The following is a 24,140-nucleotide window of genomic DNA, read 5'->3' as shown; positions in this document are numbered from 1 at the left end:
AATCCATCTTTCTAAGTACTATGCTAACCTTAACAACTCGCCCAATTTGTTGATGTAGAAAATTTGAGGATAACCTGTTTTTAATGAATTCATAAGAACAAATACCCCCTGTCTCTGTAAGATCCAACGGTATGGTAGATTTTCAACAGACCAGCCGAGCATGAAGTCAAAAGGGCATTCAAGACAAATTTAAGAAAATGATCATCGAGAAGCACAAATCTGGGGAAGGCAACAAGACAGTTCTAAAAGCACTGAACACTATTTGGAGCTCAGTGCAGTCTATCATAGAAAAAGTGGTAAAAATATGAAAGCACAGCCACACTGCCTACATTAGGCTGCCCCTTCTAAACCTAGTAACCAGAAAAGAATGGTAAGAGGCAACAGTAAGTGAGTGATTAACACGTACAAATGAGCTGGATGAACTCAGCAGGTCGGGCAGTGTCCGTGGAAACGAGCAGTCAATGTTTCGGGCGGAGACCCTTCGTCAGGACTGAAGAAGGAGGGGCAGGGGCCCTATAAAGAAGGTGGGGGGAGGGTGGAAGGTGCCAGGTGAAAAACCGATCAGAGGAAAAAGATTAAGGGGTGGAGGAAGGGATAGGCAGGAGAGGTGAAGAAGGAATGTAAAGGGAAAGCACTATGGGTAGTAGAAGAAGGCAGAATCATAAGAGAGGTGATAGGCAGCTAGAAGAGGAGGCAGAGTGAAACTGGGATGGGGGAAGGGAGAGGGAGGGAATTACTGGAAGTTGGAGAATTCGATGTTCATACCAAGGGGCTGGAGACTACCCAGACAGTATATGAGGTGTTGCTCCTCCAACCTGAGTTTGGCCTCATTGTGGCAGTAGAGGAGGCCATGTATGGATATATCCGAATGGGAATGCGAAGCAGAGTTGAAGTGGGTGAGTTGTCGAAGTCAGTGGCTACAACTGGAGATGGAGTTCATGGCTCTACAATCTCTAAGGCCCTGCACAAAAAAAGGTATTTATGGAAGAGTGGCAAGGAAAAAGCCCTGGCTTTTCTTTTAAAAAGAAGCATGTCGTTCGCAAAGTGTCATTTAGAAAATACTATAAAGATGAGCAAGATGAAGAAGGTCTTGTGGTCGGATGAGACTAGAGTAGAAGTTTTTGCCTCAACACCTAAGTGGTTCATGTTACATAAATCTAACACTGTGCATCAGCTAGGTAACACTATCCCTACTATAAAGTACGGAGGATGTAGCATCATGTTATGGGGATGCTTTACAGCAGCAGGGACTGGATAGCTGGTCAGGATTGATGAGAAGATGAATGCTGCTAAACAGCAAGAGATCCTGAATAAAAACCTGCTAACCTCTGCCAGAAAGCGTAAACTGGGAAGGAAGTTAATTTTTCCACAGGACAACGACCCAAAGCATTCTGCCAGAGCAATCATGGAGTAGTTTCAAATGAAGAAACTTGATGTTCTTGAGTGGCCCAATCAGAGTCCTGACTTTAACCCAATTGAACATTTTTGGCAAGACCTCAGGACTGCTGTCTACCACTGTTCCCCGAATAGCCTGGCACAGCTTGAGCTATTTTGCAAGGAGGAATGGGTAAATCTTGCTCCATTACATTGTGCAAAGCTAGTAGAGACTTATCAAAAAAAAGCTACTGGTTGTAATAGCTGCAAAAGGTGGTTCAACTAAGTTCTGAGCAAAGAAGCGTGAATACTGTACTTTTGAACTGCTGGTGTTTAAGGTTGAATTTTTAATTTTCCGTGCTTTACAATTTTCTCTGGGTTTTTTTTTTGGTCTGTGCTGTGGGGAAAAAAAGGAGGATGTGATCAGCAAATACTTCTCAGTTACATTGTTCAAAATCTCTGGTCGTAATACTCATTTATGTGCACAAAGAATTGGGGACTGAATACTTTTTCAACACCACTACGGTGTTAACCAAGAAAAGTTTTTTTTGCAGATAATGATGAGTTTATGAAAAGTTTTTGGGACTGCAAGTCCCGAAAGGTAAATGGCAATTTGGGATCATGTTTCTCACCTAATCCTCGTCAGTACTATGATAGAATGCACAGTGTGTGCCTGGGAGAAAACAAATTCAGTACTTGAATAGTAAGATTAATCTTTGCCCCAGTTTTTGCTGTTCCAAGTGATAGTATATAGAGAGTTACTAAAATTCAAACTTGCAATGTCACCAGTTATTTGATTTGCCTTAGAAAAAAGAATTTACTTAGACATTTCCAAAGCTATTGCTAGTGTTTTTATAGATTCATTGATTTTTTTTTACAGATTTTCAATTCAAATTGAAAACTTGATTGAATTGATTTTCATATTTTTCAGTATTCTCTTAAGTGCTTAAGGTTCAAGTGATGATGGTTGAACTATAGTCAGTATTGTTTATTTGAGAAGCAAAACTTGTCTGCAGCATACAATCCCTCAGTGGATGAATGGATCTTTTAGCAGCTTTGGTTGCAGAAAGATGACTTTGATAATGGAAGGGGGAAAAATATCACTCCATCAATCTACTTAATGTTTCAAAATTTTGATGTAGATCGGGGAAGGGATCTACATTAACAAATAGCACTTTTATATAAAAATTGAATGCCTAATAAACTATATAATCACTGGCAAAGGATCCTCGATATCCATCATCAGCTAGGGTTCCCTACTCAGGCCAGCCTGACCTTTACTCTGAACAGGTGCATGTCAGTCCTGACACTTTGAAAAACCTCCTCCTTGTTAGACATCCTTTACCTGATAATGGCCTCTCCCAATGAACCTTTGCAAGTTCTTGTCTAATCCCATCAAAGTTACCTTTGGCTCAATTTTGGACTTCAACTTGTGAACATGGCTCATCTTTCTCTGAAACAGTGCACTTAACGAATTCTGCCCCATTTGACTCCTTAGCACGTTGTCCTCCCAGTCAATGCAAGGGAAATTAAAGCATCTACAATCTTAATTATTCTTACAGTTATAATCCCTATTATTCTTACAGTTATCTACAACCTCCCTGCAGATATGCTCTTTTAATTCCTGCTATTTGATTGACAGAAGTATTTCATTGCTTTCAATCTTGTATGGAATTCTAACTACCTGATTGTTTATTGAACTTCATATTGTAAAATACTCCATTTAAAGTAGCTTGTTCCAAACTAATGAAGAAAATCATCTTATGAATTCATCCTCCACTCTATCACTGCTTTTTTTTTTGCCAGTTTTAGTTGGTCTGAATGGAAAATGAAACAAATTTTGTTGATGTATTTAGTCACTGAGATATCTTGATGGCTCTCAAGAAATTGGACTTCCATGAGCTGATTTGTGATTGTTTTATGCATTTTATACTTTTATGCATGTGTCTGATTTTGGATGTTAATACCTTTACTTGAGGACTGGGAAAACTTGCAGTTAGTTTAGTTGTTAATTCTTAACCTTAAAACTCTGCCTCTCTCAGAGTTATGGTCAAAGTTCAGATCAAAGATCCTACATGGCTGCAGGGTTGTTGTTTTTTTTTAGAAACATTATGCTCGTAAAATGAGTTGGTTGAAACTTGAGATGCTGATTTGTACATAAAGTTATGCTTCTTGGTTTAGAACATCGAGACCAAAGTGTCATTATCTGGTCAGTTGGTTAGGTTATAAGAATGGCATTGTTCCTTCAAGCCATGACTTTTTTGTTAATGATATCTGTTCTTGCCTTTATTTTGCCTTTTGTGTAAAAATAAATAGAAATGATGCTGAATTATTGCTACACACAGCAAAATACTTAAAACTAGCAAAAGGCAGAACAAAGTAACTAATTATACAAAGAAGAAAATCTAGGAGTGAGGCTGTAGGGCAGAAACTATCTCTTTGACCTGAACATTGGCCATTTTTGCAGCAGTCATTTTACTAATCATATGAAAATGAACTTCATGTGACTAAATATCATTACCTGTGTTTTTTTGGATGTTTCTAATTTTATGGAAGTGCAGCGGTAATCATTTATTATTATTATTATTATTCAAGCATTCTTCTGAGGAAAGCTTTTTCTTTGTGGTACTTAGGGAAGTTGATCTGAGGAATCCATGCTATATCTGAAATCATTAAATTTTGAAAGCACAATGGAGATCGTTACCCTTCATAGAAACCGTGTGTTATTGAACACTGTGAGCTCACTACTGCTGTCTTAAAAAGTACTTAAAAGCTGTCTTTTGTGTCCGGAAAATATTTTTATTGAAGTAAGGTAAAATTTATTTTTAGAAATTAAATTGCAATTACAGTCGCTTTGCCGTGGAGTGATGGGGCCATCTTTGACGCGAAACTTAAAATTATTCTGGGCTTACTAAAATGCAATAGGAAGCATATTTACCAGTTTATAACCTACTTAAATATAGCTTAGTACTTATGTACACCTTACTGCTCACCGTATTTTTGTGTGCTGCTGGATCCCTTAGAATTTTTAACCTTAAAGATATTTCAATTATTTCTTGTCAAATTTACCACACCATCTAGTTGATATCCAACTACTTAAAATTAGTGGGGGAAATGGATTGTTTTCAGCTTACTGACCTGCAGCTGCTGAGCATATGGAGACCTATTACTGCTGGCTCTCGAAGCCATGGTTGTCTTCAATCTCATTACACAGTGAGTATTCCAATGCTCGGCAAAAAACGCTTGCTGGATCTCACATGGGATAGCATGGAAAACACAATTAACTCACTGCATTTTGCCAAGTCAATGAGCCCATTGAAAACAGACGCAGGACGGTTAAACAATGCAGTTGAATTCAATATTTCATCAAACCTTGCTCAAACATCATCCCATACAAAATGTACTATGAATTGGTAGCTTTCATTTGGAAAAATTGGCAAACAGTTTTTTAACTGTGTAGAACTACAACATCTTCATTTTCAATTTTTTTAACAATTGAACAAACTAAACAGAATATTTTGATTATATGTTGTTAAGTTCTATGCTAATAAATGTCAGAAAAAAGCCATTCATATGATGTGCTTTTCTGTTGTCATAGTGTACTTGGTATAACACAGTTTAGTGAACTTCAGACTGGTAATGGGACAGGGGAACAATTTTTCGCCTAGTCATTTTCTTCTTCATAATTTCTGCCAACAGAATTTGGTTTTCCAACAATAAAAGCAGCAAATGACTCATTGAAGGACCAAACTGTTTATAAATAAACATAAGCTTACTGTTTGAATGTAAATTGTCAGAGCATTTTATTGTAATTGACTAGTGACTGAAAATAATTGGCCTGTGCTTCTAACTTCAAAGGGGGCTCTTCAATAGTCCTGAAATGTAATATATTTATTAGTCAAATATATGTTGCAATTAATATATAAACAGCAGCATTAATAACCTTGATCAATGATACATATTTTTCCCTAAGAGTAAATGTTGTTAGGCAAATGGTCAGTTAATTTTCAGAATTTCTAAAACATTACATAAATTTTACAAAGAAAATTGCATAAATATTTAGTTTAATATTCTTAAGTCCTAAAGATAACTTTAATTCTTGAGATAATGATTAATGCGGCACCCAAAGCTGAATTTTCTGAACATTATTCTGGGTTTTGTCAATGTTCACAGTATTTTGGACAATATATTAATGAGAATGTATGACCTGCAAGATAGTTTTAATATCTTGTAGAATTTACTTTCCAGTACAATAAAAATAAGCATCTTTGACAGTTTTAAAGTTCTTGATCCTTCTGATATTTTAATCCACAGAATGCAAGATAATGATCTTAAAGTTAACAATCATGAAAGATCAAAACAGGTAAGTTGACTCTCAAAGATTAAAAGTCATGTTATCATTTCATAGATTACAAATGACATTACAAACTAAAAGAGTTATTATGGAGTAATGTGTTCATTTCATGGTCTAACATTGGCATGTAAACTTCCTTCCACCTTATCGTATCTGGATCATTTAATATGGCACTCTCAACTACCCCTTTCTTCATCATAATCATAATCTTTTGTCTGTCATATTTCAAAGTGTGAAGAAGTTAGCAGTTACCCAGACAATTACTCAGAAGCCAACAAAAACTGAAAAAGGCTAAGACATTCACCATCTCAGAACCTGGCACTGAGTCGGCAGTTGAGATTAATTTATAAGCAGGAACTGCGTGCAGTGAGTTGCCAAGTATGAGCGGTCTGCGTACCGTGCCAGAGAAATGGGGAACCACTGTCTGAACCCCCCTAAAGTGAAATTTTGCTGGGCAGTGCTGAGGCAGTTTAAATGAAGTTTGATGAGCCTGCACAAGGAGGGAGTTTAAGCATTATCCAGTTTGAAAGCATGAGTAAAATGTCCTGGAGCATGTGAATATCCAGCTTCTGTGTGGATTTACTCAATTTCTTAACTTGTGAAACTTCCAAATTTCCATGTCAACTCTCACAAATCCAACCTTGGTATAGGTTCTGATGACAGTTTCAGACAGATGCCATTTCATCCTTTAATGCTCTGTGCAGGACTCAACTGAGTGCTGGAGCTAGGAAAGTTAAGGAGAGAATTAAGACCTAATAGTAATTTGTGCTGTGCTGTCAACTTTCCATTGAAATTCAAAACAGGGCTGTTGACAACTTTACTCCTCCTACCTCCCTCTCTTCCCTATCCTTTCTCCTTCCTACCAGATTCTGGAGAGGGTCCACAGGAGGCTTACAAGAATTATTCTGGGAATGCAAGTGTTAAAGTATAAGGAGCACTTGATGGCTCTGGGCCTGTAATTGCTGTAGTTTAGAAGAATTGTGGGGGGGAATGGTCGATCTCATTGAAACCCATTGAATAGTGAAAGGCATATATGGAGTGAATGTGGAGAAGATGTTTCCTGTAGTGGGGGAGTCTAGACCAGAGGACATTGCCTCACAATAGAGGGACATACATTTAGAATGGAGGAACAGAGATGAAGAATTTCTTTAGCCAGAGGGTGGTGAATCTGTGCAATTCATTACCACAGACGGCTGTGGAGGCCAAGTTATTGGGTATATTTAAAGCGGAGGTTGATAGGTTCTTGATTTGTCAGGCCATCAGAGATTATGGGGAGAAGGCAGGAGACTGGGGTTGAGGGGAGATAATAAATCAGTCATGATGGATTTGCAGAAGAAACTTGATTGATCAAATGGCCTATTTCTGCTCTTCCCTCTCACCTCCCTCCCTTGAGAGGAGAAATCAATGTATCTGAATTTCAGAAACATTGAGCTCAGCACTACTGATTGGTAATGAATTTCTAGGTAGATGCATTCGGTACTTCAATTCATTTAATCATTAAGCATTGGCTGGCACATTGACACAGCTTGTACAGCTTCGGGTCTTCTTTGTACAGAGTCAGCACATTCTCCCTGTGACAACATGGGTTTCCTCTGGGTGCTGTTGTCTCCTCCCACATCCCAAAGATGGCAAATTGCCCCCAGTGTGTAGGTAAGTGGTAGCATCTGGGAGAAGTTTATCAGAATAATGATTAACTCTTTGTAAGCATGTTTATGGGCCTATAAATTGTTTTCAAAGTTCTTCAGCTGCAGCATGGGAATAGCATGGCAAGGTTTATTAACCCCAGAGTTGAGAAATGGGTTCTGGGTCAGAGAAAGCTGGTTAATAAGTTTTCTCTTTTAGTATTATCGATTTTACATTGCTAGAAAATCATTAGTTTACTTGTTAGGGTCATGCATGCTATAAGATGCTGTGTCAGCATTTCATTCCCAGTTTAACAATGCAAAACTAACCAATGTAATCACTTATAGGTTATTCAACAGACGTGTCTCAACCTGAAATTTAATCTACTTGCCATTAGACATGCTATAATTATTTACTAAATGAATCCCTTTGAATTTTGAGTATGACAGGGCTTTAAGTTGCAACTTGTGCGTGAACAGGTTTAAATATTGCAATCTATGAGATATAGGGAGATATAGAGATATACAGTCTGTACTCTGACCCTAGATACTGCCTGGCCTGCTGAGTTCCTCCAGCATTTTGTGTGTGTTGTGTAGGATATAGGGAACCACATTCTCCAATGTCTTCATACCAAAATGCTTTGTGTTGGCGCGTGGCTAAGTGGTTAAGGCGTTCATCTAGTTATCTGAAGGTCGCTAGTTCGAGCCTTGGCTGAGGCTTGCGCGTGTGTCCTTAAGCTAGGTACTTGCAACGACACTGGTGCCAAGCTGTATGGGTCCTAATGCCCTTCCGTTGGACAACATTGGTGGTGTGGAGAGGGGAGACTTGACTTGCAGCTTAGGCAGCTGCCGGTCTTCCATTTTAAAAAAAACCTTGCACAGGCTTGTGCCCTGGAAACTTTCCAAGGTGTAAATCTGTGGTCTATGGAGACTAATGGAGTCCTACACTACACACCAAAATGCTTTCTAGTAGGCAGTAGCATCCCATTCTCAACATCAATGTAGCGTCTGCAAATTCTTTCATACTGATATTTGCAGGGGCAAGGGCTCAGCTATTCAGGCAACAGTGGTAGATAAAGATGAAGAAACAGAGCTGAAGTTCAAATAAAGGTCATCAAAACTGAAAGGGTTAAGGCTGGAGAGAACAGAAGGGGTGGTGAATGATGGCGTTTAAGACAGAACAAGATTAAATGACAATGTAAGACCAAAAACAAAACAGCAGAACTGATGATTATTTGAGATTGCTACAACCAGTATTGAGCCACGGTAGCTCAGCAAATAGCGCAACGATTTATGGCTCGGGGCTTTGGGGTTCAGAGTTCAATTCCACTGTCGTCTGAAAGGAGTTTGTACATTTCCTCCGGGTGCTCCAGTTTCCTCCTGCAGTCCAAAGATGTACTGGCTAGTAGGTTAACTGGTCATTGTAAATTGTCCTGTGATAAAGCTAGTGTTAAAGTAGGTGGGTTGCTGGGTGGCCCAGACCGTTGGGCCGGAAGGGCCGAGGTGTGTCTCTGAGTAAATAAATAAATAGAACGGAGAATGCTACAGGCCTAATTCGAAGATGAAGTGCTGCTCCTCGAGCTTTACTGGAATAGAACTAGATAGATTGATGAGGTCAGGTTGGGAGCAACCAGGAGAACTAATGTAGAAGGTGACTGGAACCTTGGGCCACATTTACGTCTGGAGGTGACTGAGGATGCTGTGAATATTTTGCCAATAGTTAGGTGGAGGTCAGGGAAGAGGGCAACTAAGTTACAGGGACAAAAGCAATTGATTTTTTTTGTCAAGAAATGGCTGCATCAGTGATTGAAATGACAGGAATTGTGAGACCACAGATGCTGGTAAAAGAGAGCCAGAACACGACCTTGAATAGCATTAGGAAAACGCTGTATACGTAAGGGAGATTTAGAGTGAATAGGAAGTAAACTCACAGAAGAAAAACTCATTGAGGTTGATATGCAGATCAAAACACTTAAATAGAAAGTCTAGATCTGGAGGGAGGAAAGATGTATCTCAGAAAATCTTAGGGAGGTCTAGTTAGTGTGAGGTATGGAGAGAGCAGTAGCATAACAAAGATTTTAAAGAAGGGGCAGAATTGTAATGCAGTGAGGTGTTTGACAGTGTTTAATGCCCCAGAGGAATGGGGAGAGTAATTTGGGAAAGCGAATCACCTTGAGGACCGAGAAGAAAAGTGGTAGAAAGTACATGTTGGTGATGAAAGTGGCAAGGCATTGTTATTAGTTATAAATAGAATGTTTTCCTGCTGAGTATGATTTCAATTAAGCATTTTGCTTTGAAAATGTGCAGGACTAGTTATGAGCTCCAAAAATCATTCAATGAATACATCTGCACCAAAGCAATGTATTTATTAATGATCTTTATCATAGTGATAAAGCCATAGCTAAACAAAGTAGCAATATCAAAGGTACAGATATAAAGAAAAGCATTATTAGTTTGCAAAGCAACTCTTCAGTGTTGATGGTGGATCTGGGGAGTATGTTTTATGTTTTACTACTTTCCTACAACTTTTCCTACTTTCCTGCTTTTTTTTTAAAATTTGTATTTGTTTAGGCTATCATTGTTAAGGATAGTGAGGATGGAAAAAAGGATTGGGATTGCAGGCTCGCAGGCAGAAGCTGAATTTGTGTACAGTATATGTATATGTAGATTGATTATGCTATCCTTATACACAGAAGTATAGAAATCTTCAGCAAAACACTTTGATGCACAGTGAAACAAGGCATGTTCTAGCTGTTCAATGAAGGAGATTCAGCTATGGGCATTTACTCGCCAAATATCAAATGAGAACCCCTACAGACAGACAGAGAGACATACTTTATTGATCCCGAGGGAAATTGGGTTTCGTTACAGTCACACCAACCAAGAATAGTGTAGAGATATAGCAATATAAAACCATAAATAGTTAAATAATAATAAGTAAATTATGCCAAGTGGAAATAATTCCAGGACCAGCCTATTGGCTCAGGGTGTCTGACACTCCGAGGGAGGAGTTGTAAAGTTTGATGGCCACAGGCAGGAATGACTTCCTATGACGCTCAGTGTTGCATCTCGGTGGAATGAGTCTCTGGCTGAATGTACTCCTGTGCCTAACCAGTACATTATTGAGTGGATAGGAGACATTGTCCAAGATGGCATGCAACTTGGACAGCATCCTCTTTTCAGACACCACTGTCAGAGAGTCCAGTTCCACCCCTACAACATCACTGGCCTTACGAATGAGTTTGTTGATTCTGTTGGTGTCTGCTACCCTCAGCCTGCTGCCCCAGCACACAACAGCAAACATGATAGCACTGACCACCACAGACTCGTAGAACATCCTCAGCATTGTCCGGCAGATGTTAAAGGACCTCAGTCTCCTCAGGAAATAGAGATGGCTCTGACCCTTCTTGTAGACAGCCTCAGAGTTCTTTGACCAGTCCAGTTTATTGTCAATTCATATCCCCAGGTATTTGTAATTCTCCACCATGTCCACACTGACCCCTTGGATGGAAACAGGGGTCACCGGTGCCTTAGCCCTCCTCAGGTCCACCACCAGCTCCTTAGTCTTTTTCACATTAAACTGCAGATGATTCTGCTCACACCATGTGACAAAGTTTCCCACCGTAGCCCTGTACTCATCTCCCTTGCTGATGCATCCAACTATTTGATGCATCAGATGCATCCAAAAGTTTGTACTGATGATCAAGAAACTACTGGATTGATGTAACTTCCCATCTGTTTCTCTATTCTGCTTAAGGGAAGATATCTGCTTCCCTTGACTCACCTCACACCTGCGTACACCTCCAGATCCATGACAGTTTCATTGGCCCTCTCCTGAAGAGGCAGTAAATAAACAACTAAATAAGATTAGAAAATATATAATTATTATAATAAATTAGAAAAAATTGCCTTCAAATATAATCTGTCATAATTTGATACTGATAATTTCTATTATTAAAATATCCACTGTAAAAACCATAAAATTAACAATGAAATTGGTTGCTAATTAAAATATTTGAAACTGTAACTACAAATATATTCTACATTTAGTTTTGTGGGAATTTTCTTAAATATTGCAGAAACTAAATTAGAATAAAGATTGTATTCAGATGTCCTGGAATTTTATATTATGTAAATGAAATAAGTAGTGGAAAAATAGTGTGACGGTGTTCATGGAGTCATTATCCATTTAGAGTCATACTGTCTACTATGGGGGTAGTGGGGGACTACTTCACAGGATCAAAGTAAGCTGCAGCAAGTCATAAAATTAGTCAGCTCCACCATGGGCACCAGCCTTTGTAGTATCCAGGATATCTTCAAGGAGCGGTGCCTGAAAAAGGCAGCATCGATCCTTAAGGATCCCCATCATCCAGGACTTGCCCTCTTCTCATTGCTCCCCTTGGGAAGGAGGTACATGCTCAATGATTCAGGAACAGCTTCTTCCCTCTGCTATATGATCTCTGAATGGACACTTGAACCCACAAACACTACCTCACTACCTCTTTATTTTTATTTTGTACTGCTTATTTAACTATTTTATTTATATTTTTTTCGTGACATGTTCATGATATTAAATCTGATTCTGAAAAGTGGAGTTTTCAGGTTCAATCAATCACATTTAGGTACACATAAATGTTCTCATTTGAACTGGCTAAAGAAACAATCTCTTGTCACAAACCTAACGAAAGTTGGGCTATTTATTCAACGCAGGTTTGTTTTGCAGGAATGTTCTTTCTGTGGCTGTGGACATTGGGTGGATGTGACTTTATTGCCCGCAGAGTGAGTTCATACCCAACTGCCAAACCTTTCCTAAATAGATCATTGTGTTCATCTGTAATTTGTTCCCTTAGTTTAGCAGCTCAATGCACTTCCACATCCAGCTGGTTTAATAGTTGTTAACTACTTCGTGCTTCTGGCTACATTCCTCTCATACTTCGTAATGTGTCAAAAGGGTAAATTTTAAAGTAACATTCTTGTGCAAGCTCAAGATTAAGAAAACAATCTTTGTGACCTTTCATTTACTTATTCACAGACTACAGATAATAATGAACTGTTCTTGTTAAACAAGGGAGGAACAAACATCTTCCTACTGGTTCATAAAAAAATAAGAATGTGTTGTTTCCACGCTATTGTCCAGTTCAAAATTTCAATGCCTTTTATAACATTTTAAATATGAATGCTGTAATTCTGCTGAATTAATACCATTAATGTTAACAATTTATTATATCACAGAGGTTTCCAACTGCATATGATGCATTTTCTGCAGATTCCACTGTTAACAATTTACAATCTGTTGCTCTATCTTTCTACTTCGACTATACCAACCTGCGGAAAGACACGGATGATTTTCAGATATGGGCTGCTTGCACACGGACACTGATCATCTCCACCTAGAAAGATTCTGCTTGGCTCACCTTGACATTTCGGTTGCAGTATTTTTGTAGACCAGTCACTCTTCCATCCCTTCCTCCCTCATACTAAAATCCTGAGGTTTTCAATTGATCAAAAACTCCACAAGATTTGTCAAAAAATTCCCAAAATGGCTACAGGAGCATGCTAGTTACTGAGAAGCTGGCAGCAGTAACTCTCTTCACCTCACCAAAATCTTACCATCATTTATAAAACGCAAGTTAGATAGTATGCTCCGTAGTTCCCTAGGTGAGTGTGGTGCCAACAGCACTCAGGAAAATCAGCATAATCTCTAAACGGTTTCCTTTTGCAGTTTTACTTTTTTTTTTAATGCAGTTCCTGGCCTTTTTTGTCATGTCAGAAAAAGGTAAACTACCATTTTGCTCACAGCTTCACAAAGAAGCAGATTAAAGTTGACAAATGATTTTGATTATTGTTACAGTAATGGGAGAAAAAGCAATCTGCTTTTTCGTACATTAACCACCTTTCACTGGGTACACATTTAAAAAAAATGTCATTACATATGAAAGGGACAGGATTAAAGACAACTGTATTGTTCAAATACTCCGAATGGAATATTCAAATATATCATGTGCGTCATTGTAAGAATACCTGCTCAAGTGAGATATTAGAACACAGTTGCTTTACAGCAAACTGCACCCCAGGGTGAGGCATTATTTTCAGGAGAAGAAATTAAAACATTGAGAGTGAGAAAATTAACAGAGCAATGCCAAGTGTCTAAAATCGATATATTTATGGTTGAAGTGCTAGAATGTAATATTCAAAGAAGGAGAATTTGCTTGAACTAATATTCATGGGCATTTACAACAGAGGATCTGGATCACTTGTCCTCTGTTCACTTAATTCTGGTCTGAGACGGTACAAAACTACTGATTGTTGTGAGCAGTCAAACTGGTGAGCATGCAACAGCTCTTATGTAATCATTATTGATGTTGTATATCTTCATCTAACCCACATCTAGTACCTAGTATTCGTTAATGCAGCAGAATATTAAAATTAGTGGAAGTAACTTAAAGGGATATGGTAAAATATAATGTATTGTGCTGAGAAGGAACAATGGGCCAAGTTCAGGCTTGAATTTGAGTTTTCCAATACAGTTTGCATTATATTTTCAGAATATAAATGTTATGTTTTGTAACTCCAAAAACTAATCGAAAGTAAAACACAGAGCCGGGGGTAAAGCGTCTACTTAGTTCTTAATTTAGTGAGGCGCTCACGTACGACATGGTGGTGTAATAATGTACACCATTCACATACTTCATACATATAACCCATAATGAATTATATAAGCAATAATGGTTGCTTAATCGAACAAGGTATTTACAATATTACTCAAATGTCACTGAAATATTAAATATACAATACCCCTCCCTGCTTAGCTATAATAACCAACTCAATATAAAATGCATCTCAACTTATCCATACACACACATATATACTATATACCATATACATACACATATAATGTTTTCATGTGTATAGATCAATGGGATCGCTTATGGGGAAGGTATGACTTGTAGAAAAGGAACTGGCTACACTGAGCCTGAGGAGGACCAATACCCTGGTTTGCTAGAGCTGTTGCAGAGGATGTAATCTAATTTAGCAGGGGAGTGAGAGGGCTGTTGATTTACAAGCAGAGGTACTGTATAGTGACACCATCAGGAAGGACAGGCAGATGATAGGGCAACGTTGCAGTTAGTGGGATGAGTTGCAGTGTAAAAGGGGAACACAGTTGAAAAGGATGACAATTACGGGACTGAAGGTGTTATATTTGAATGCACACAGTAAGGTAGACTAACTTGTAGCACAGTTAGAGAAGGGCAGGTATGACATTGTGGTATCACAGAGTCATGGCTGAAAGACGATTGTAGTTGGGATCTTAATATCAAAGGATACACAGTCTAGTAAAAGGACAGGCAAGTAGACAGAGGAGGAGGAGTGGCTCTGCAGCGTTTAAGGTATTGGTGAGGCCTCGTTTGGAGGTATTTGTGAAAGAATGTGTTGAAATTGGAGAGGGTTCAAAGGTGGTTCACAAGAATTATTTTGCTCTGGTCAAACATTACTGCATTATTAAATACACACACTCTTCCCTGTTTAGCTATAAATTCCAGCTCAATATAAAATGCATGTATATACTACTATATACAGTTCTTACAAAAGTCTTAGGCACAGATATATGGCTAGAGTGCCTAAGACTTTTGCACAGTACTGTATTTGTTAATGTGGAGTGAAGAGCATGCTTGTTAATTTGGCGAGAGCAAAGGACGTTGGGAATGGCGAGGATAGAGTGCTGCAGGACGGATGTGGGACAAGTGGCTGAGAAGGAAGATCAGGGTGGGGTGTGGTGCGACACACCCAGCTCTGAGACACCAGGCAAGGTCATTGATCATTACAGAATGTCTCGCTGGTGCTTCCCCCTCTCTCCCCTCTCCCTTCCCCTTTTCCCTACCATGATTCCCCTCTCCCTGTATCTCTCCCTCTCTCAGTCCACATTAGTGACCCATATCAGAATCAGGTTTATTATCACTCACAGGTAATTATGATTTTGTTTTTGCGACAGCAATACAGTGCACTACATAAAATTACTACAGTGTGGTTCAAGTGTCCTAGGCACCCTAGCTATAGATATGTGGCTAAGACTTCTGCACAGTATTGGGGACATCCACAACATAGTAAATTTTGAAAGGTCCCATTCAGGCCGGAAGATTTAATCGCTGTGGAGGATTTCTTACTCTTGTGGGATAACATCTTTCCTGACAAGGGAGGTCACTCTGCTGAGCAGGTGAGACTTGTGGCTGTGAAAACAATCTCAGGGTCTGGGGCCTCCTCCGTGGTGGTTGTAGGAATTGACTCTGGGACTGTAGGAAGCATTTCTGACGGCTCTGGACTCCTCTCTTCTCCAACAATTGACTCTGCTCTCTTCAACTGATTGATGTGCCGTCTCCAGATGACATTAGACACAGTCTCCATTGAGTAGGAGAGTGGTCCAGTTCTGTCTTTAATCGCTCCAAGTAGCCATTTTTAATCACCTCTGTTGTCCCTTGCCAGGACTGCTTATCCAGGAGTGAAACACCAAGCTTCTTGTTTGAGAAGTCCTCAACTTGTCTCAGTGGATTGTCCTGTATACTTCTGAGATTGAGTTTGACGAGATCTGAACATAAGCACAAGCGATGACCAAGGAACAGCAAACCTGGTGAGTGGTTGGTTGTGGAGTGTGCTGCATTGTGACATGCAAGGAGGAGATTGGCAAACTTCTGATCTCCTGCTGACGTTGCCAGCAGTGCATTCTTTAGACTCTAGACAAACCTTTCTGCCAGGCCATTAGTAGCTGGGTGGTACGGTGCAGATGTAACATGCCTTATTTCATTCATTTCCAGGAAAGACCATAAGATTTAGGAGCAGAGTTAGGCCATTTGGCCCTTTGAGTCCACTTTGCCATTTCATCATGGCTGATCCAATTTTTCTCTCAGCCCCAATCTCCTGTCCTCTGCCCATATCCCTTCATGCCCTGACCAACCAACAATCTGTCAACCTCTTCCTTAAGTATACATAAAGATTTGGCCTCCACAGCTGCCTGTGGTGACAAATTCCACAGATTCACCACTTGCTGGCTAAAGAAATTCCTCTTCATCTCCGCTCTAAAAGGATGTCCCTCTATTCTGAGGCTGTGTCCTCTGGTCTTAGACCCTCCCACCATAGAAAACATTCTCTCTGCTTCCACTCTATCAAGGCCTTTCACCATTCAATAGCTTTTAATGAGGTCACCTTCTCATTCTTTTGACTTCCAGTGAATACAGGCACAGAGCCATCAAACACTCTTCATATGACACGCCGTTCAATCCTGTAATCACTTTTGTGAACCTCCTTTGAACCCTCTCCAGTATCAGCATATCCTTTCTAAGAAAAGGGGCCCAAACAAGCTGACAATATTCCAAGTGAGGCCTCACCAGTGCTTTATAAAGTTTCACTATTACATCCTTGCTTTATATTCTAGCCCTGTTCAACTGTTCAACAATAAATTGTGATCCATTGTCACTGGAACCCCAGTCCTTGAGAAGAGACTTCTCAACACATCACCAGTGTGCAAGGCTGCAGTGGAGGCTATTGGGAATACTTCTGACCACATTGTAGCTGCATCCACTACACCCAAGAAGTTTGTGTCCATGAATGGGCCAGCAAAATCCACATAAATCCTCTGTCCTTGCAATGCAGGTCCTTCCCAACAAAGGAGAGGCGCTGGTCTTGGCATCTTCTGAATGTGTTGGCATCCTGAACAGTGCATGTCAAGTTGCTCCATCTGCTGATCTACCCCAGACCACCAGACTAAGCTTTGAGCCAGTGCACTGATTTTGACCATGCCTAAATGACTTGGTAGGTACCAGCTCCTCCAATGCTTTATCTCTCAGCTTGGATGGTACAGCAACTCTCAATCCCTACATAAGGCAACCTCATTCAAGGGCAAGTTCATCCTGGTGCCAGTAAAAATAAGGGAAACTGGAATTTGTTCTGCACAGTCCAACTACTGTACTTTGTTGTGATTGTAGAGACAGTGTGTGGTCTTTTCTGGTTTCCCTTTGGAACATTTCTGCTGTAATAGGGAGACTTGTGATTTGAATTGGGGAGAATATGTCAGGAGGAGGTATCCTCCATCTTGGGCAGAAGGTACTGATCTACTTCAGTACTGGGATGATAGTGACTGTAAAATCACCACAGATCCTGACAGACCCATTCTTCCTGGCTAGTGGAACAACTGACGTTGTCCATGGGCTCCACTCAACCTTCAAAAGACTTCCACCAGCCTCCATGTGATCCAAGCACTGGCTACTTGTACACTCAGACCCCGCTTAATGCTGAGGATCCATTCCTCAGAGGTGGAGCGCTATGTAAATCAGTGCTATGTGGGGTCATTATAACATTAAGTAAATGGACAGTGTGCCTGATTTAAAAAACATCAAACCCAAAATACATGATATATTATTTTATGTAAACACAGTAATTCATGGAGTAACAAACACACGAATAGGTCTAACCTGTACATCAATGGAGCAGCAATATGTCACAGCAGCAGCGGAGGGAATCAGGTGGTGGTTAATCTTAGAGGAGGGACTAGGCTGTGGGTCGTCCTCTCACTTTGGCTTCTTCTTCAAGTATGCATCAAGGTTTGACTGCCCTTTCTTAAGTTTCCTCTCATAAAGCAGTCCTCGGTAGCAGGAAATCATGTCGCGATCACCTCTCTTTGCCTTATTGCTTTGCTCCCAGTCAGGGATTATCGATGAACTGGTCCACGATTTGTGTGATCGTGGTGATGCTACTGCTGATGAATTTTGCGGTGAGGTTTCTTGCTGGTGTTTCCTCTTCTCCATCCGTGTCTTCAGATTCACCCGGGATGCTTTGCCCTGTCAATTCCCAAAGCTCTTCATTATTAAGGCTCTCATGAGAATGCAGTAACTCTTCAACGTCGCCATCATTGACATCCTCTAATCCCACATCATCGGGCAGTTCAACGATGTTTTGGATGACTGGTTCTGCCTGAAATCCTAGTATGTTGTTGCATACTTCTGGCCATAGCTTCTTCCACACTCCGTTTGTGCAGTTAGAGGTTACTTCATCCCAGGCTGCTCTGATATTGTCTACAGCTTTCATGATGTTGTAATTTTTTCCAAAATTTCCTGATGGATTGTTTGTCTTGATCTTTTGTTTCCTCTACAAGTCGCTTGAATGTGTGATAAAGGCTTTAAAATTCACTATTACTCCTCGATCCGTTGGTTGGAGTAATGAAGTGGTGTTGGGTGGAAAGCAAGCCACTTCCACAGGATGCAGCGCTGAAGCGTGTCAAGGTTCTCTGTGTGGCCTGGAGCATTATCAAGCACCAATAATGCTTTAGGTTCAAGGTCATGTTCCTCACAATACCACTTCACTGCTGGACAAAAATGTGAAACAATCCAATTTTGGAAAACATCAATCATCACCCAGGTCTTCTTGTTTGATTTCCAAATCACTAGTAGACTTGACTTTAAATTGCTCATGTTTCAGAGTGATAGGCAATCATAGGCTTTAACTTAAAGTCACCTTTAGCATTGCCTCCTAGCAAGAGAATTAACCGGTCTTTTGTAGCCTTTTACCCAGATGCATGTTTCTCTTCACAGCAGATGTAAGTATGAGAAGGCATCCTTTTCCAAAATAGGCCCATTTCTTCCACATTGAAGAGCAGCTTGGGAGGATAATCATCCTTTTTGATTATGGCTTTCAATGCTGCAGGAAAATCCTGGGCCTCCTTGCTGTCTGCACGAGCCACTTCACTAGAGATATGTATGCTGTGGAGGTTACTGTGCTGTTTAAATTAATCAAACCAACCCCTGCTGACTGTGAACCTTACTGACATACCTTCCTCTTCTTCCTGAATATGATTGAAAATGCTCCTTGCCTTTTCCATTAATATCAGCTGGCTTAGGAGCATGTTTCGTTGTGTTTGGTCATCCACCCATATATTTAGTCTATTTTCTATTTTTTCAAGCAAATGACTCCTTGCACAAGTCACCTTCATTGACGATAACTTTAAGACTGTCGTTGCAGAAGCTTTTTTCTTGTCTGCATTTTTTTTTGCAATTGTTCTGATCATCAATGTAGACAATTTCAAAGAGGCAACAACATCAACCTGACACTCACCAGCTTCCCAACGCTGTATCACTTGCAATTTCACATCCATACTAGTGCTTTACCGACATCATAGATGTACCACCCTCACTGGAAGGTGCAGGCTATTTTCGAGACTTTATGGGTGAAAAAATTGAATAAATTGGCAAGGGAGCAAGAATGTTTGCACACACAGGAGGCAGAGCGTGAACTTATACGTGATTGGCTGTGAGTGGCTTAGAACGTTTGTAAAGTACTCTTATTGGCTGATGAATGTTTACTGTAATGGCAGCTGCTCTTAAGAAGTTGTAAGTGTTGTTTAGAATGAAATTTTGTCATTTAAAAAATTTTCAACAAAAAATTGAATAACTATGTTGAAACGAATCAGCGCTACATGGGGTAGTGTTATGCAGGGTTTGAGTGTAAAAAGAATTGGGCTTTGTAAAATGCAAACACAAGGAAATCTGCAGATGCTGGAAATTCAAGCAATACACACAAATGCTGGTGGAACGCAGCAGATCAGGCATCACCTATAGGAAGAAGTACAGTTGACGTTTTGGGCCGAGACCCTTCATCAGTACTCCTTTGTTGGTCTCGGCCCGAAACGTCGACTGTACTTCTTCCTATAGATGCTGCCCAGCCTGCTGTGTTCCACCAGCATTTTGTGTGTGTTGCTGGGCTTTGTAAAACATGGGTGTAACATTTTCATTTCATTTAACACTATTTTATCCTTGATATGTTTGCAATTTCCCTTGCCATTCTTGAACACTATTGTGGCATCATCCAGTACCTTTCTTAATTCACTTTCAATTGGCTCTATTGCAGGGGATGTGGCATGCAAATGGAGGATGGATCTCCTCCAATTGTAGTAGTCTCAGCCAATCATGGCCCCACAATGCTGAACCTCTTGTTTTTACCACATAGAAGCCCAATACACCTTGTTGGTTGTTGTATTTCACTATTATGAATGTCATTCCCTTGGGAGTTATCTTTTCTTCACTGCAGGCTTCAGTTCAGTATCTTTGAAAAACTGTTCAGACTAATTTTGTAGAATAACTGAAACAGCTGAGCCAGTGTCCAATTTCATTTTGATTAATTTGCTGTTTACTTCTGGTGTAAGCCATTTTATTTGTGTTTTGTTGGTTTTCACCTTGTAAAGCTCAATGCTACTCAGTTCCGTGTCACTCATCATTATCAGATTTTTCTTCAACAGCATGCAGATTATTGTTACTTTTGAAACTGCAACTTGACTTTTTATCTTTTTCTCCTCCCTGTGCAGCCCATTTATTTTTATCTGCCCGTCGTGCTCCTTGTATGTGTCTTACTCTTGTTGTATTTTCTGCAAGTTTTGCCTTCATTCATGCATTGTTCTGGTGAATGTGAGCTCCTGCCACAATAATAACACAATTTGTTTGGCCTGGCAGACCTCTGTTTGAACATTGCAATTTTGTTCACATTCACTTTCATTGCTGATTGCAACTCAACTGGATCTTTGGCTGCTCTTTCCATTGATATAGTAATTTCAACTGTTCTTTAAAATGTGAGTTGCGTTTCGATTAGGAGTTATTTTTGAATGCTTTCTTGTAAGATTCCACGATGGTAGCATAATGGTTAGTTCAATGCTTTACAGTACAGGTGATCCAATCTCATTTCCAGCTGCTGCCGGTAAGGAGTTTATACGTTTTCCCTGTGACTCTGTGGGTTCCATCTGGGTGCTCCGGTTTCCTCCCTCTGTCCAAACACGTACTATTTGTTAGGTTAATTGGTCATTGAAAATTGCCCCGTGATTAGGCTAGGATTAAGCTGGGGCAATTGCTGGGTGGCATGGCTCGAAGGGCCAGAAGGGCCTATTCCACGCTGTATCTCAATAAGTATATAAAATAAAAAAACTAAACGATCTCCCGGTGCATCAGTAAGCCCATCACAGAACTGACAAAGCTCAGGCAATCTCTTCAATTCAGCCACGTGAGCTGAAATTCTCTCCCCTTACTTTTGATTCCACTTATGAAACCTAAAGCGTTCTGTTAAGCAACCACGTTTTTGGTTCTAAATGTTCCTGCATTACATTTATGAATACACAAAGCTCATTTCAGCTGGTTTGGTGGGAGCAGTTAAATCTCTAAGCAAACTGTATTCTTTTGTACCAACACACACAAAATGCTGGTGGAACGCAGCAGGCCATGCAGCATCTATAGGGAGAAGCACTGTCGACGTTTCGGGCCGAGACCCTTCGTCAGGACTAACTGAAAGGAAAGATAGTAAGAGATTTGAAAGAAGGAGGGGGAGGGGGAAATGCAAAATGATAGGAGAAGACCGGAGGGGGTGGGGTGAAGCTGAGTTGGAAAGGTGATTGGCAAAAGGGATACAGAGCTGGAGAAGGGAAAGAATCATGGGATGGGAGGCCTTGGGAGAAAGAAAAGGGGAGGGGAGCACCAGAGGGAGATGGAGAACAGACAGAGTGATGGGCAGAGAGAGAACAAAAAGGGGGGGGGAAATAAATACATCAGGGATGGGGTAAGAAGGGGAGGAGGGGCAGTAACAGAAGTTAGAGAAGTCAATGTTTATGCCATCAGGTTGGAGGCTACCCAGCCGGTATATAAGGTGTTGTTCCTCCAACCTGAGTGTGGCTTCATCTTGACAGTAGATGAGGCCATGGATAGACATATCAGAATGGGAATGGGACGTGGAATTAAAATGTGTGGCCACTGGGAGATCCTGCTTTCTCTGGTGGACAGAGCGTAGGTGTTCAGCGAAATGGTCTCCCAGTCTGCGCCGGGTCTCACCAATATATAAAAGGCCACACCGGGAGCACCGGACGCAGTATACCACACCAGCCGACTCACAGGTGTCGTGTTGCCTCATCTGGAAGGACTGTCTGGGGCCCTGAATGGTGGTGAGGGAGGAAGTGTAAGGGCAGATGTGGCACTTGTTCCACTTACAAGGATAAGTGCCAGGAGGGAGATCGGTGGGGAGGGATGGGGGGGACGAGTGGACAAGGGAGTCGCGTAGAGAGCGATCCCTGCGAAAAGCAGAAAGAGGGAACGGGGGGAGGGAAAGATGTGCTTGGTAGTGGGATCCCATTGGAGGTGGCGGCAGTTACGGAGAATTATACATTGGACAGTGAAACTCTCTCTTGCTGCTCCCCATCTATAATTTCTTTGGCCCTTCAACTTTTCGATCATATTTTGACCCGAAGAAGTTTAAATCTTCTTTTCGATGGGAGTTCAGTGAAACCCTCTCTCGCTGCTCCCCATCTATAATTTCTTCGCCCCTTCAACTTTTCGATCATATTTTGACAGGGTCTCGGCCCGAACGTCGACAGTGCTTCTCCCTATAGATGCTGCCTGGCCTGCTGTGTTCCACCAGCATTTTGTGTGTGTTGCTTGAATTTCCAGCATCTGCAGATTTCCTCGTGTATTCTTTTCTACCTATTGCACTCAACAACACTGGCACTCAGTTTTCATTGGCTTTAAAATACTCAATTTGTTCAGTATACTTCATCCAGTTATCTGTTGTGCAATCAGACACGACTATCTTTCTGATGTAGCCAGCTATTTCTGCTTTCTTACAAAAAATATTATTATTATCTCCCAGTATTCACTGTTTATGAACCTGTGGCTTGTTAATTTCATATGTTTTCTGGCTTTTTAAAAACTCAAAAGTCTTTATCCCCTTGCAAAGAAAAACATGCTGGCTTTTTAAAAAATGAACGTCTCTCTCTTTCCTTCTGAAGAAAAATGTGTTGTGCTTCAACAGGTAGGGGAGTAGTCTCGGGTTCATTTTAAAACTTCCTCATTGTCATTGGTATGTTTTGTGACTCCAAAAACTAATCGGTAGAAAAATACGGAACCAGGAATAACATGTCTACTTTGCTCTTATTTTAATGAGTTGCGCACATATGACGTGGCGTAATGATGTGTGCCATTCACATACTTTGTACATGTAACCCACAGTGAATAATGCAAACAACAAAGAATGCTTAATCAAACATATTTGCAATATTATTCAGATATTACTGAAATATTAAATAAACACCAATAAATTAATCAGCTGCATTCATACTTGTGTTCAAAAGCTGCATTTGGATTCTTATTACAAGTTTTTTTAAAACACAAAAGGAATCACAACACAAGCATAATTGCCTCAAAAAGCATATGGTATGCTCTTAGAGCACTGTGTGATGTACAGCATATGCTAATTTCAATTTGTTATATTCTGTACACTGAAATCTGCTGCTTTTGCTACTAATTGCTTTTACTCAACAAGGGACAGCATAGCTGATGCACCTCTTGGGAACTCGAAGTTGATGAATGATTGCATCTGGCAGCCAATAGGATTGGTTACATTTAATAAACTGTTTAGAACGGAAGAATTTCATGAATGATAAATTACCTGCATGCAGATAAATGAGCTTGGCAGTAATTGTTTGCACAACCTGTTCCAGCTGAGACAAGCCGTTTTGTTACGTGACAGATGAGGGAGTGAAATTGAACAATTTATATGACCTACTATGTATAGTTTCTCTGACATCAATTTGTGGCAAAATGAAGTGCTTCATCTTTGTGACTTATCACTGTTTAGCAGGATGGATAACCTAGTGCAACTGTTTCTTTTATTATTTTAATATATTTAGACAGCAGTTTCTACAAGATTAATGAGTTGGGTATATATTGAGTATTTGTGTTTATAGCATAAACTATAGAGTTCACACTAAATTAAGAAGCATT

At 40.2% G+C, this 24,140-nt stretch overlaps 1 long non-coding RNA gene across 1 annotated transcript; it reads right to left on the bottom strand.

Annotated features, from left to right (window-relative positions):
• Nucleotides 1-5,152: 5,152 nt before the first annotated feature.
• Nucleotides 5,153-12,942, bottom strand: LOC140726719 (uncharacterized). Its single transcript, XR_012098705.1, has 3 exons — nucleotides 12,765-12,942; nucleotides 11,135-11,207; nucleotides 5,153-5,249 (listed from the first exon to the last, which is right to left on the bottom strand). It is a non-coding gene; the product is annotated as an uncharacterized lncRNA (long non-coding RNA).
• Between the last annotated feature and the right edge of the window lie 11,198 nt (nucleotides 12,943-24,140).

The sequence above is a fragment of the Hemitrygon akajei genome, chromosome 4 (assembly GCF_048418815.1).
Source record: "Hemitrygon akajei chromosome 4, sHemAka1.3, whole genome shotgun sequence".
NCBI classification, from domain to species: Eukaryota; Metazoa; Chordata; class Chondrichthyes; order Myliobatiformes; family Dasyatidae; genus Hemitrygon; species Hemitrygon akajei.
Note: the sequence above shows the minus strand (reverse complement) of the source record. Positions and strands in the feature narration are given on the sequence as shown.